Source organism: Triticum dicoccoides, chromosome 3B, assembly GCF_002162155.2.
Source record: "Triticum dicoccoides isolate Atlit2015 ecotype Zavitan chromosome 3B, WEW_v2.0, whole genome shotgun sequence".
Taxonomy (NCBI): Eukaryota; Viridiplantae; Streptophyta; class Magnoliopsida; order Poales; family Poaceae; genus Triticum; species Triticum dicoccoides.
Genome location: NC_041385.1, coordinates 756,731,709 through 756,745,488, shown reverse-complemented (window position 1 = coordinate 756,745,488; position 13,780 = coordinate 756,731,709). Strand labels below are relative to the sequence as shown.

Sequence of the window (13,780 nt, the reverse complement as noted above, 5' to 3'; positions counted from 1 at the left end):
GAAAATGGTGGTTCAACATTACATAAATATCATCCAGATAGTCAATACATAAAATGGTTCAATAGTGCATAAACAAAAGACATGAGAAACCATCTAGTGGAACCAACTATTTCCCGTATGTCATGGCAAACTTCCTACGAAGCCAATCTTTACGTGCGGCAACACTCATGTGTAGAAACATCTCTCTTTGCTCTCTTTTGATGAAAAACTCGGTTGCTATGTAGTGTTCATCACTACCCTCTAAAATACCAAGAGCAAGCACTTCATTCATGGTACTGGCAACAGAAGTGGCATCATCATTCTTTATGAATGATTGAACGGTTTCTTGGGACTCCTTAGCAATGTTTTTAATCTGTGTAATCTCATCCTGCATCACTTGTGCAGTCCTAGGTTTCTTGTGCTTGTCATCAATGGTTTTTCCAAGCCTCTTATTCGTTGATGGCACGAAAGGAGAAGGTGGCATACTAGGAGAAGGTGGCATAGCAGGAGAAGGTGGCACTTGGGGATCTTCTAAGAAATCAACATCTGTGATGGCTTCAATATCAATGGTATCTGGTATTGCTGCACTAGAGGATGGAGGTATGCCTGTTGAAGGATTCCAATGATCTGTGCCATCACTTGTGATGTCCTCAAACATAATGCTCAAGTTTTCTTCATTGCGTAGTCCACACTTTTGGAACTTGCTGCAACCTTTAAGGTCATACATTGCAAACAAATATTAGTAATAAAAAAATATGACTCACAATTTTTGGTTTATTAAAAATAAATGCAATCCAGAAACATGACAACTCACAATTTTTGCTTTCTTCCACCACTCCTTATCTTGTTTGACAGTGTTGAGAACAAAGTCCCATCCCCCTCCGGTCTCTTTTAGCTTGAGCTTCTTGAATAAAGCGTAATCTGCTTTCAGCTTATCCCATTTGTTTTTCATTTGGTGGCTCGTGTAGTCCAATTCAGTTCTCACTTTGAATTGCAATGCCACTTCCTCAGATGCACCAGGGGTCAAGATTTTGTTTGGCCTATTTCCAGCCTTCACTTGCGTGACCATCAAGTTGGTAACGATCCTAGTGTTCTCTTCATCCCACTCGGCAATCATGCTCGAAGACATGCTCTGAACTTGAGTATAAAAAATATGTGAGTGCTTAACTATAAAAAAACATGTACAGGTGTTGCTGCTGTCATTAATTATGTACTAGCAAAATTCTATTGTTGTACTGAACATACATAGCAACAAAATGCAGCACTATCCATGAGCATGTACTGAACATGCAGCAGCAGAGAATGTACAAAACATTTACATTTTTTCTGTCCCCTTCCTACAATCTACAGGCAACACATCACCTACAAAAAATTACCAAAGAACATCACCAAATCCTACAACTAATCAGCATGTACATCACAAAATCCACCATTAGCATGTATAGGGAGAGGTGGTCGGGCAGCAAATCACCTTCCAGAAATGGGAAGAGGTGCACGGTGAGGCGGAGGAGCTCGATTGACGGCAGAGAAGCTCGTCGCTGACGGACAGTGCTCGAATTGCGGCAGCGGATCTGGTCAGCGATGGTGGCGAAACAGGGTGGACAGGGGCGGGGAAGCTCGTCGCTGATGGTGGCGGACCTGGTCAGCGACGGTGGCGAAAGAGGGCGAGCAGGGCAGAGAAGGGTGGGTCAGGGCATGGACTAGCGGCGGGGGAGAGCGTGGCCGCCAGCGGTCGAGGTGCTTTGCGCCATCGCTTGAGGCTTGCGGCGGCTAGGGTTGGGGAGGGGCAAGAGGAGTCACGGGACAGGACGAGCTTGAGTGTGTCCCTAATGCGGGGCTGGATCGATCACTTGGCGGTGGCAGAGGCCCGTAATTTCCATCCAAATCCCGCTTCACTATTTTCTTGGAGCCACGTATTTCCAACTCCGTCGCTCCGTCGTTTTTACACACAGATTTGAGCCAGCTTCTCGGTCCAAAATCCAGGAGTAGACCCGTTCGGCTGGACTCTGCGGCTGGAACGTGGATTTGAGAAGCCAGGCAACTACCGAACACGCCCTAAGTAATACGTTGCTCTTGGTCATCTGATTAAAATCAGATCCAACGATGTCAGAGGAGGCAGACGCACGCATCGTTATCCGTCCAATGATCCCAATCATTTCCCATAAATCAAGCACAATATTTGGAAACCTCAAGTAATTTTGAAAACAACAATTAAATAGCATACAATTGTGTACTTTGTATGTACATATCTCCGTCACTATAGCGTACACAAATGAATAGAACCAAAACTATTGTTTTTCACTTTTTTGAAACCGCAAATTTATCTTTTTGTGTGGACAATGAACACATTCTCTAATAAATTTTTACACGTGAATCAACCTGTGGTTCGATGGTTAGGAGTTTATCGGTATTCCCAACTCATCAGAGTTTAATTCCTGGTGCTCGTATTATTTTTGGATTTATTTCAGGATTCTCGGCGATGCGCGTTCAGTGGTAGAAGATGTTCCCGTCGACTACAAGGCGTCTATGGTGACTTCGTCAATCTCAAGATGATATGTCGTCCCAGTCTCTCAGAGGTGCTCATAGGGCTAGGGTTTAAGTGTGTGTTCATAGAAATGAGTGTATGAGCGTATATATGAGCGCCTGCGCCCATTTATATGACTTTTAGTGCCCAACCTATTGAGATACTTTCCCATCTTTTTCCGAAATCTCATGGTTGTATACAAATGACACACACCTTTTTTGTTCATATACTTTTGTATATAAGGCTATTTTGTTCACCGATTAAAAACAATCCGTGTTTTCAGAAAAATGGTTTGGAATTTAAAAAATGTTCGCATTTTCCAAAATAGATTTCGCCAATTCAAAAAAGTTCATGTTTTGAAAAAATATTATTTGATTTTAGAAAAAGTTTTCCTTTTCTAAAATCGTTCAGAATTTCAAAAGATGTTCTCATTTTCAAGTTTTCTTTACAATTTCATTTTTTGGGGGAATTACAAATTTCTTCATATTTTTTAAAAAATACCCAGGATTTTAAAAGGTTACTTGAGTTTAACAAGAATGTCTGTAATTCTGAAGAAGTATTCGAAATTTGAAAAATTGTTTGCAGTTTTTCAAATAATTATTTGTTGCACTGCTTCCATTTAGTTCTTCAAAGCTTGTGCTTCTTATTTGTCACTAGGACTTGCTTGTTGCAGTGGCTAGCAACGTTCATGCACGAACTAGGTGGTCACCAGTTAGAATCATAGCACTTGCACTATATTCTTTTTTGTGCGTGACTGTCGCTGGCAGTTTGACACTAATGGGCCGGCCCAGTTAGGCGTGTCTTGTTCGCTGGGTGTGTCGTGGGCACGCAACTACTCCCTCCGTTTCAAAATACTTTCTCCGTTCTTAAATATAAGTCTTTTTAAAGATTTCACTACAAATTAGATGACTCAACTCTGTACTAACTTTAGAAGTTAATACAAAGTTGAGTCATCTATTTTAAAACGGGGGGAGTACTTGCAATTTCAAGTCCCACACCAAATTTTGTTGGTTGTTTTTTGGATGAGATGGGCTGACCTCATCTATATCTATATCTATATTATATTATACCTACTATTAAAGGAAATAGGTATTCTTGGTTTGGTTTGGTCCTTTTCGTTTGGTGAGTGCACGTTAAAGTTTCGCACTGTTAGCTCGTATTAATTGGGTCATAATAAATCAACATTGTGGGAATTATACATAGGACCTCCGGTCTAGCTGCGCGAAAAATAATTTTGTCAAAATAAATCAACATTGTGGGAATTATACACATGACCTCCTATCTGGCTCTTCAATGTAACAACCAACGACCTCTTAAGGCCTTGTTCGGTTACACCCCTCCACAAGAAGATTGGAGGGGATTTGGGGAGGTTTTGACTTGTAGAGGATTAAATCCACTTCAATCCCTGCCAAATCCCTCTCAACCGAACACAGCCTAAAGTGGATGTGTGATCCTGTTTAAAGCAAGCTTGGCGCGCGCTCGAAAGGTGCATGTGTGATCCTGTTTCTGCACAAAAAATCACCGAGGAGACAACTTTGCGTCGGGAAGTGGAGGAGCTGGAAGAAAAACAGTACATTCACTATAAACAGCGAGCACATATGTGGTGGTTACGAGATGGAAATAGAAATACGGCGTATTTGAAGGCTGTTGCGACAGCAAGAAAGAAAGTAAACAGAATTAAGGAGCTTAGGAAGGAGAATGGGGAAGTAGTGAAGGAAGAAGGATAGCTAACCAATTATGTGTGTTCATTTTTTCAGGAACTCTTCACCTCAAGCTCGGGCTACAGAATACCTGAACTCATTGAAAAAGTGAAGCCTCCTGTTACAGATGCTATGCAGGCCGTCCTGGAAGCAGAATTCACCCGGGAAGAGGTGAAAGCAGCTCTCGATCATATAGGTGATCTAAAGGCCCCGGGGCCGGATGGAATGCCATCAATTGTGTTCAAGCGCCACTGGGAGTTCATGGGAGATCAAGTGGTGGAGGAAGTCCTTGGGGTTTTGAATGGAGGTGACGTTCCTGCAGGATGGAACGACACCTTAGTAGTGCTCATCCCGAAAGTCAACAACCCGCAAAGAATAAAAGATCTCCGGCCGATTAGTCTGTGTAATGTGCTATACAAACTTATCTCCAAAGTCCTTGCAAATCGGCTTAAAGTGGTGCTACCCGAGATCATCTCTGAAAACCAGAGTGCATTTGTACCCGGGAGACTAATAACTGACAATGTCTTGATTGCATATGAGGTTTCACATTACTTGATGAATAAGAGAAATGGCAAAGAAGGATATGCTGCAGTAAAGGCGGACATGAGCAAGGCATATTATAGAGTTGAATGGGGGTTCCTTGAGGCTATGATGATCAAGCTTGGGTTTCGGAGGCTGTGGGTGAACCTGATCATGAAGTGTGTATCCACGGTGAGATACCATATTAAAGTGAATGGAACACGCACAGTACAATTCAGGCCTTCAAGAGGGCTCCGGCAAGGAGACCCACTTTCACCATATCTCTTTATGATATGTGCAGAAGGGCTCTCAACTTTGCTGCATGAGGCAGAGGAAAAAGGAACAATTCATGGAGTGAAAATCTGCACAGCAGCCCCACGTGTGTCGCACCTGTTCTTTGCAGATGACTCCATGCTGTTGCTCAAAGCAAATCAGGCAGAAGCAGTGGCTCTGCATGAGGCGCTGGCCCTTTATGAGAACTGCTCTGGGCAGTGCATAAACGTGGAAAAGTCGGCCATTATGTTCAGTCCGAACACGCTGGAATAGGAAAAAAACGCAGTGAAAGATGCAATTGCGATTCATAGCAAGAATTGGAACGAGAGGTACCTCGGTCTCCCGGTTCATGTTGGAAGATCAAGAAGGAAAACATTTGCATATATTAAAGGTAGCATATGTGGTAGAGTGTACGGATGGCAAGAGCAGCTCCTTGCAAAAGGAGAGTAAAGAGGGATTGGTAAAAGGAGTCGCACAAGCCATTCCTACATACGCTATGTCTTGCTTTGACCTCACAAAATCCCTTTGCACAGAGATAAACAGCCTGCTTGGGAAGTTTTGGTGGAGTCAGCAAGATAAGGACAATAACTTGCATTGGGTCAGCTGGGATAAGTTGACACTGCCAAAGGCGAAGGGGGGGCTTGGTTTCCGGGATATGCACATCTTCAACATTGCAATGCTGTCCAGACAGGGGTGGCGACTCGTACAGAACCCGGACAACCTATGCGCCAAGGTTTTGAAGGCCATATACTTCCCCCACTGCCATGTGCTTGATGCTGAACCAAAAGAGGGGATTTCCTATTCGTGGAGGAGTATTATCCAAGGACTGGAGTTGATCAAGCAGGGCTACATCTGGCGAATCGGGGATGGTACGAATGTGAAAATCTGGACAGATCCATGGATTCCCCGAGCTTGGTCTCGGCGAGTGATCACGCCTAAGGGTACAAACCTGATGACTCATGTAAACGAACTCATGTGCCCAATCACTGGTGGATGGGGTGACAGATTAGTCAGGGACACCTTCTGCCCGGAGGATGCTCGATATATCCTGCAAATCCCATTAAGGGATGGTGTGAAAGATTTTGTTGCATGGCATTATGATGGGAGGGGAACACACTCAGTTAAAAGTGCATACAAACTCCAAACCCACTTAGTAAAACAAGCGCGCAATGGAGCACCGAACAGTAGTTCAGAAGCGACCGGCCAATTTGATAAGCAGGAGGATGACAGGTGGAAATTAATATGGAAATTACCCTGTCCAAAGAAACTGCAGATGTTTATTTGGCGGATGAAACACGAAGCCTTGGCACTCTGTACGAACCTGGAGAGGAGAGGGATGGTCTTGGATAACAACAAATGCTATTACTGCAGCCGTGCAACAGAAGATGGTGGACATCTGTTCATCAAATGCAAAGCAGTCAAGGAGGTTTGGCGCGCACTGAACCTGGAAAAAGAACGTGCGGAGATGGAGAAATTCACTAACGTGGACGCAATGCTGGATAACTTACGGGCGCTCGATGAGAGGAAAAGGCTGCTAATCATAACCTTTTGGTGGCATTGGTGGAGTAATAGAAATAAAATACGGGAAGGAGAACTACCGTTGCAAGTCTCCGAAGTGGTGCGGCGTACGTAGTGCAATGTTATGGAATACCTGGAGTACTTCACTACCAAAAGGAAGTCACCAGGCAAAGCAAAATGGCAGCCACCTGAGGAGGATACAGTGAAGGTCAACTTTGATGGCTCGCTAATCCCGGGGCAATCCCATGGAGGATGGGGAGTTGTAGTCCGAGACGCTGCTGGGGAGGTGTTAGTTGCACAGGCGGGACACAATGAAAATGTGTATGATGCGTTTGGTGCAGAGGTGAATGCCATGGCAACAGCAGTGGCATTAGTAAGTGAGCTGGGAGCCATCAGAGTGATTTTTGAAACTGATTGTCAGCTGCTTGTGGAAGCACTTGATCTACGGAAGGTGGACTCATCACCATATGCCGCTGTCATTGAGGATATCAAGTTCCAGCTCAAAATGTCGTTCTCCAAGCAAAGAGTCTAGCATTGTAAAAGAGAAGCAAACTCTGTAGCCCATGAGTTAGCAGTTATAGGTCGTTTGTGTTTACCCAATAACAAGATTAGCTGGAACTCTGATGTACCGCCCCAAGTGGCAGTTTGTGTCTCAGGCGATATGCCCGAGCACCGTTAATTTATAAAGCTCTGCTTTCCCTAAAAAAACGATCTATGCACCTTTCACATTTACTAATCCCAAATCGCTCTAAATATGGTAGTCCTCATGTTTACGGCGAGCTAATTAAAGGAAGGATTGTGGGCTTAAATTAAATATTTAAACGGATGTGACTAATTAAAGAAAGGATTATGTGTAAATCGGTGGAATAATTAAAAGAAAGATTGTGGTCTTAATAAATAGGAATATTCATATAAATAAGGCTAATTAAAGGCAGGATTTGAGGTAAAAACATAGAATAATTAAAAGGAAGGATCTGTAGACTTCAATTTGTTGGGGCTACTAAATTAGAAAAGGAAGGATTTAATTCCCGGCTAAAATGGGTAGGACATCATGGTAATTAAAGGAAGGATTATACTTAAATGGAGTCAGTGGGAGATTATGCCCGGCAATGAAAATATGAACACGGCTAAATCGCATCATTTTTTTGTTCATTTTGTAGAAGGATGCTTCGTTGCAGCATATTCTTTATAGTGAATCAGGTGGTGTCGGGCATTATGCTTGCACAAAACATGAATTTTCCCGTTGCAACGCACACACATATGTGCTAGTACTTAAATATGAGGTATTATCTCACATCTAGATGTGATATAGTCTATCCCATCTAAAGCATATGTTTTCTTCCTCTAATAGTAATTAGGGCATGCCTTATATACAAACTCTGAAGCAAGAGATGGAGGGTGATTACACCAAAAACATACCAAACAAAATGAAGACCTAGTTAACTCCCAAAGCCATGAGAAGAAATTCATCACCTCGACTAGATTAATTAAACATGGAATTTTATCTTCCATCGGAGATGACATAACAAAAGTGATAAGAGATTTCTATATAACAAGTACTCTTCCCACCCATATTAATGATACTCATATCACTCTCATTCCAAAAAAGTTGGCTCCTCTTGCTCCTCAAGAATATAGACATATTAGCCTATGCAATGCCATATATAACATTAGATAAAAACCTTAGATAAAAGGCTTAAATATCATTTACCTGATTACATCATCAACCCCAACATGCCTTTGCATCACACAATCACATCAAGTCTTTGTTTAGTCATGGTGAAGTGTGCTTTGCATCACACAATCACTTCTCTTACAAATGGATCAAAGATACAACAGATACTCCATATTGCTCATATAACTGATGCAAATTGTTCATACATAAAAGATAGCATAAACAAGTTCAACGGACCATTAGTACTTCAACATACACACTGGCCCATCACATTAAACCAAAATATAGCACATGACATGGGAAAAATTAAGACTGGTTTCACCTACTCACCGACAACATTGCAACATGAAATGCACCATCATCCCAAAATGAATCTACTGACTGACACCATGTCTTCCAACATAGCATCACTTCTTCAGCATGGAGACCACGCAGCAACACATCAATACCACGGCAGCAAGCAACAACTTCATGAGCATCACCAGCTCTCTCCCTATCCTCATCAGTCCACAAGCTTGATGCCTGGTCATGCCATTTGCAGTTTGGTTCTTCATACGCTGCTTAGACCTTCTAGTAGCTACATTTAGAACGCTATCCTCATGTGCATTCAAAAGTTCCTCCCTTCGGTTCTCCGCAGCACCTATAGTATCCACAATGGCATCACCGACGAGATAATGCTTTTCAACAAGATACTCAACATATTACAATTCTCGGCACCAGAAATCGCAAGTGACCTATCCCAAAATACATGCCAAGGTAAAAAACTGTAAACTTTTCACCTAAACTCAAAGAGAAACCATGGAATTCGAAAGATTGCCCCTTGCTTTTGGCATTTATAGAAGATACAATTGTCGTGCTTGTCCTTAGTCAAGACGTAGATGCACACCTTCTCCTTGCAGCATGAGGAACAGATCAAGAGCTGCGACAATGCCCTATGGCAGACAACATAGAGGGAGGAGCTTGCGGTAGACATGAGCATTATAGAGGAAGGAAATGCTAGCGAGATGGGATCTGGTGGTGACTAGTGGATTCGACAACGGCTGACGAGAAAGGTGGTGGTGGAGCAGTCGCACGCAAGGGAGAGATAAAGCTAGGGATTGAAGAGCATGCGCCACGGCTTAGGGATTTGAAGAGGTGGGGATATTTGACTTTTTTTTACAAATAACACCTCCATGCAAAATTGGCCTAATCAGAATAGCATACATGGCGGTCAACAAATGGTCAAACCAACCTCATACACAGCGCGTACGTGCAACAATGCCCATATTTTCATGTCAAATAATATATAGTGACCATAACGAGTGTATTCAGAAGTCATGTGACCGTATCATGGTGCCGCTTAAAATACAGTAACCGCCAATGTATTCATCTCGATCCTAATTTACAATATGGTATTTGGATACTATGATCGGAGCCATGTTAACTCACCGGAGGCCATCAGGAGTAGGGCCAAGGTGAAGGCAGCAAGTAGTTGAGCGTTGTTGAACGCCATGACTAAGTGTGCATCAAATGAAGCTGTTCGATGTGATGGGAGTGTGAGGAGAAGAACATGATGTTTGAGTGCTATTTATAGAAAGTCCTCTTGGGATCATGGCCCTGCACTTAATATCCAAAAAGGATATGTGAATCCATATGCTGGATATGAGCACTTCCATATATCTATCTCTTGTAATTAATCCGAGTGTATCCACAACTGCCATTGTTGTTGATGATAGGCAACCACTGTCGGGTGCATAACGTTGATGACAGTAAGAGTAGTAGGCATCTACTTTTTCCCCACAAAAAAGTAAAATTAGTGGTTGAACCTGGCTGTTAATGCTCTTGATTTTTAGATCTTCTTTATTTTGTGAAAGTGCCAAAGGTCATATATTAAGCATCACAGGTCCTTAGAAAGACACCGTTAAAGAACACTAAGATCACATTAAAATTTTGGGGGAGGGGGGGGGGTGACAAGTCTTCTTCCTTCCGCGTCCATCGGCGTCGTGCCGTGAGCGAAGCTCGATGGCGTTTTTGAGCCCCCGCTTCAGTGAAGCAAACTTGTTTAAACCTAGGAGATTGTAGAAACAATGGCCAGATCAATGCAGACCAGGAGACATTGGTAACCATGATTTATGAAGCAAATTGTTGCCCCAGGGAAAAAACATCAAGAAGGGTTTGCAGAAACTTTGAAGACCACGAAAGTCGGTTGAATCCAGACGGTTCCATCAACCAAAACAGACTGGATCCCGAAAGACCTGTTGGAGACACATCTCCGCACACTATCCACTAATCACAAGCACACCAATGGAATGAGGGGAAGGTTGGGATGAAATTATTCCTACACCAGAATAGCACTGCCGCCTTGCTGCCCCAGACCAGATAGGAAGACTCTCTAGATAAAACCCAAGACAACTCACCCATGCTGCTGCATGCTAGGTCCAGGTCTGATGTCGATCTCGCTTCCGCCCAGGACCATGCACTGACGCCGGGTCTTATGAATTACTGAGAGATGTCTTCATTGCTATTCTATCGGTATTTCATATGACTTGTTCACAATTGCATTGTTCTTTAGACCATGAGATTATTGTATACCAACATACGGGATGATTACTTTGGGGTTTACCACATATCATTCCGTAAATGGATGTGAATAAAGGCGACTCACGGGTATATCGGAAATGTATTTTTCGCTACCGATAGTTCAAGACTGGGATTTGCTCCTCTCACGATAGAGAGATACTCTTTGGGCTCACTCGGTGTTACAGTGTCATTTTCGTCTGGCCAGACACTTGTAATTATGATCACATGATACCGGAACACGGACACGAGTAAAGAGAGCGAAACCAAAAACGAGCATAACCGGTATAGTGATCAAGGAGTTGAGTCACAAGGATACCAAATTATCTCACCTCAGGTTTTGTAAACGTATCGGGAAGCAAAGGGAATAGTATTCGTAAATAAAGGTTCGCTCGAGATATTCATGAATATGCGGGAGTTAATAAGGGTGTTCGGATCTTGTTATAAACTATTGTTCGGAAGGGGTTCTGGTACATTCCACTTATTTCCCAACATGTAGGGTCACACGCTTAATGGGTTCTAGTCCTGATTACCAGAGAAATGAGAAATGAGTTAAAAGAGCACTGAAAGAGTTTTTGATTGTTTGTAAAGTGCTTTAGATGGTTCTAGAGGGGTTCCGGGAATTCCAGAAAGGTATACCATGATTTTAGAGAGTCTGAGTCTATATATGGAAAGTTTTCGGGGTGAGCATAATGGGTGATGGAGCATCCGAAAAATCCGGTATTTTACTTGTGGAAGAAAATTGTGAAGGACAGTCATGAGATGATGAACCCTATAGGACCCAAAGGGGCCCACAAGGCGCGCCACAAGTCTTTAGTAGGCCCTAATATGAATTGGAAAGAGAGGGAATCATTCACTTCTTCTACTAAGTGGAAGGGGAGAAGGATTCCCCCTCTTGGGGCACCCCTCTCCTTCCTCCACCTATATATATGTGGGAAGGCCTCCCTCTTGAGATACAAATCCAAGGGCCTCTCTCCCACACAGCTTCACGCTCTCCCGGTCTAATTGTCCTAAGTGTTTAGGCTCTTAATTAGACTGTCTCTAATCTTGGTCTAATTGGTCTAAGAGAACCGGACTCCTAATTAGACGAGAAGCGTTGCTAGGCTTTCTCTCTGTCAAGCTTTCTCGCAGTTCTTCTTTTGGGATGTAGAAGCTCTGCCAGACTACTACCAGGGAATGCATGGATACGCCGGAGGGGTCGTCTACTTCGACTCTCGTCTCGAAGAACTTTCTCACAGCTGGGAGGTGTAACCCAGTTGCGGGAAATCGTCGTGCTACACTGACTCTTTACTGCTTCTACTACTCTGGTCATCGATGAGTTTGACCGTTACTGCCATCTTCATAGTGTTCCTTGGTGTGATTGTTTAACATATTGTCCTACGAACATCAAAGCCCTCTAGCAACACACCTTTTTATCAAAAGTTTCATTGATGAGTTGGAAGCGATTAAGAAACCCGTGACTCAACATCATTATAATCGACATGCAGCTCTCCGGGTTCCTAAATAGACCACTTTTGAACCAGGTGGTGTCGTGAAGATAAATGTGGACCGAGTCGTTTCCACACATAATACTCGAGGTTCTTTTAGTGAAGTTTGTCGGAATGCTGAAGGTGAATACATGGGTTCCTATGCAGTGCTGGTTGAAAGATTGATGGCCCTTGCAACCTATGGCCCTTGCAACCCATTGGCATAAAACTCAACCCATACCCTATCCATGGGGTAAATATCCATGCCCATGACCATACCGTATGGGTATCCATGCCCGATGGGTACCCAACGGGCAGATCAACACAATATCAAAGGAAGGTGGCGTAATTTCTAGTTCCATGTATGGTGGAGGCGCGAGCCACTGAGAAATTTTTAGGTTGGGGAATTTTTTTATTGGGAGGGGGATGGGGTGGGGTAAAGAGCTTACATACAATGACTCGATATCTTAGGGTTTATAACACACGTGATCCACCTGTAAGATAATCGGGTAGGGTTTGGGTGTACCCATGGGCACAAAATCAAATCCATGTCCTAACCACGACTAGTATGGTATGGTTAGGGCAATGCCCATGGGCACGTAAATGTGTCCATACCCCACCCTTGCGGGTTGGGTACCCATGCCCATGGGTAAATTGACATCCTTACAACCAGATATTTGTTACCCGCCACCATGAAACACTTTGTACGTTACTGTTTCTTTTTTCCTCAACACAAACTAAATCACAAAGAAAAGTGTCAATACTTTTTTCAAATTAAATACAACTTTTAAAAATCCTGGATACTTTCTAACAATGTACGATCATTTCTAAATATGTGACAAACAACTTATAACATGCAATAATCATTTATTTATACGATGAACATTTTACAAGTACACAAAAAGTTTGTAATATGCAACATTTATTTATGAGATGAACATTTTATTAATACAAGATGAACAATTTTTAAATACATAGTGAACATTTTTAAAATACATGGTGACATTTCAAATACCTGACGAATACTTTGTAATACATGATTAGTATTCCTAAAATGCACGATGAACATTTTTTATTACAGGGTACAAACAAAGTATAGTATGCGATGGACATTTTTAATACACTATGAACGTTTTTAAAACGTACATGGTGGACATGGATAAAACTTTAAAATACATAGTGGGCAAGTTTTAGTTACACAATGCATTAGAAAAAGTTTTGTCACGCATTAGACAATTTTGGTCGTTTATTAAATGCAGTTCATCATGTTCATGAAAAATGGTTCATCTTGTTCCTTCAAATGTTTATCACGCATTAGAAAATTGTTCATCATGCATTTAATTTTGTTTTTCATCATGTACTTAAAGTTGTTTATAGTTTACTTAAGAATTTATCATGTATTAAAAAATCATTATATATATGAAAAATATTCATTTAATTTTTAAATCAAAAAAGTAAAAAATAAATAAATAAAGAAACATAATAAAAATGAAAACAATGAAAACAATAAAAGAAAAGGAAAAAGAAAAAAATTGACAACAAAACAACTGAAAAGCCCGAACACACATCA

General features: G+C 42.1%; 1 long non-coding RNA gene across 1 annotated transcript; it reads right to left on the bottom strand.

Moving 5' to 3' along the window:
- LOC119282056 lies at positions 1-1,786 on the bottom strand. The gene is made up of 3 exons (XR_005138619.1): positions 1,451-1,786; positions 794-1,111; positions 1-690 (listed from the first exon to the last, which is right to left on the bottom strand). It is a non-coding gene; the product is annotated as an uncharacterized LOC119282056 (long non-coding RNA).
- Between the last annotated feature and the right edge of the window lie 11,994 nt (positions 1,787-13,780).